This window comes from Babylonia areolata, chromosome 20 (genome assembly GCF_041734735.1).
Source record: "Babylonia areolata isolate BAREFJ2019XMU chromosome 20, ASM4173473v1, whole genome shotgun sequence".
NCBI lineage: Eukaryota > Metazoa > Mollusca > Gastropoda > Neogastropoda > Buccinidae > Babylonia > Babylonia areolata.
In genome coordinates, this window is record NC_134895.1 from 43,048,232 (window position 1) to 43,050,731 (window position 2,500).

Consider the following 2,500-nt stretch of genomic DNA (forward strand, 5'->3'; position numbering starts at 1 on the left):
TCTCTCCTCTGTCCCTGTCTCTCCTCTGTCCCTGTCTCTCCTCTGTCCCTGTCTCTGTCTCTCCTCTGTCCCTGTCTCTGTCTCTCCTCTGTCTCTGTCACTCTCCCTGTCTCTCCTCTGTCTCCGTCTCTCTGTCTCTGTCTCTCCTCTGTCCCTGTCTCTGTCTGTCCCTGTCTCTGTCTCTCCACTGTCTCTCCTCTGTTTCTGTCTCTCCTCTGTCTCTTTCAGCTCAACGCCATGACGACCAGTGTCATGGGTCTACGGGAAGGCTGTGTGTGTGTGTGTGTGTGTGTGTGTGTGTGTGTGTGTGTGTGTGTGTGTGTGTGTGTGTGTGTGTGTGTGTGAAAGTAGATGTGGTGTAACGCATATGGATCCGTCCACGCTCTTTGACGCCTCCTCCGTCTAAACTGAAATTGGAACTCCTTTTCTCTTCCTCAGCAAGAACAAGAAGAACAACACAACACAACACAATACAGTACAGTACAATACAATACAATACAGTACAATACAATACAATACAATACAGTGCAGTACAATACAATACAATACAATACAATACACTACAGTACAATACAGTACAATACAATACAATACAATATGTACAGTACAATACAATACAGTACAATACAGTACAATACAATACAGTACAGTACAATACAATACAGTACAATACAATACAATACAGTACAATACAGTGCAGTACAATACAATACAATACAATACAATACAATACAATACAATACATTACACTACAGTACAATACAATACAATACTACTACAGTACAGTACAATACAATACAATACTACTACAGTACAGTACAATACAATACATTACTACTACAGTACAATACAATACAATACTACTACAGTACAGTACAATACAATACACTACAGTACAGTACAATACAGTGCAGTACAGTACAATACAGTACAATACAATACAATACAGTACAGTACAATACAATACAATACAATACTACTACAGTACAGTACAATACAATACATTACTACTACAGTACAGTACAATACAATACAATACTACTATAGTGCAGTACAATACAATACAATACATTACTACTACAGTACAGTACAATACAATACAGTACAGTACAATACAATACAGTACAATACAATACAATACAATACAGTACAGTACAATACAATACAGTACAATACAGTACAATACAATACAATACAATATGTACAGTACAATACAATACAGTACAGTACAGTACAATACAATACAGTACAATACAATACAGTACAGTACAATACAATACAGTACAATACAGTACAATACAATACAGTACAATACAGTACAATACAATACAGTACAATACAGTACAATACAATACAGTACAATACAGTACAGTACAATACAATACAGTACAGTACAATACAATACAGTACAATACAATACAATACAGTACAATACAGTACAATACAATACAGTACAATACAGTACAATACAATACAGTACAGTACAATACAATACAGTACAATACAATACAGTACAGTACAATACAATACAATACAGTACAATACAGTACAGTACAGTACAATACAGTACAGTACAGTGCAGTAAACCACAGCACGGCACAGCATAAAACAGTACAGCACAGTACAGTATAGCACAGTACAGTAGACCACAGCAGAGCACAGCCCAGCACAGAATAACAAAACATAACACACAGTACAGTCCAGTGCAGCACAGTAGAGCACGGTACAGTACCATACTTTCAGTATACTAGTCCTGTAATACTGACAACAATATACAATACGATACGATACAATACAATGCAATGCAATGCAATACACTACGATACAATGCAATACAACACAGCACAACACAACACAACACAGCACAGCAGAACACCGCAGAACACAACGCAGCAGAACAGAACAGAACACAGCACAGCACAGCACAGCACAGCACAACACAACACAGCACAACACAACACAGCGCACAGCACAACACAACACAACACAAAACAACACAATACAACACTACACAACACTACACAACACAGCACAACACAATACAATACAACACAACACTACACTGAACACAGCACAACACAATACAATACAGCACAGCACAACACAGCACAACACAACACAACACAGCACAGCACAACACAGCACAGCACAACACAACACAGCACAGCACAACACAACACAAGACGACCCGTGTTATGTGTATGCTGCGAACATTTTTTTTTTTACCGATAGGTTTTTGTTGGTTCTTTTTACTACTACCGTTCTTACCTCCACGTTCACCAGTGCCACGTGACACATAGTCCCACCCTTAAGGGACCCCCACCCCTACCCCCACACCCTCCCACCCGGGGTGTTTTATAATCCGGGCCAGCACGGCAGGGTTACAAGAGGCTGTGTGGTAGTAGTCATATCAGTGGTTGGTTGGCCGGCCTTCACCGCTGATGACGGAGGGGGGGGGGCTGGATTAGGGGGGTGGGGGTGGACTGAAGGGGGCCGTTTT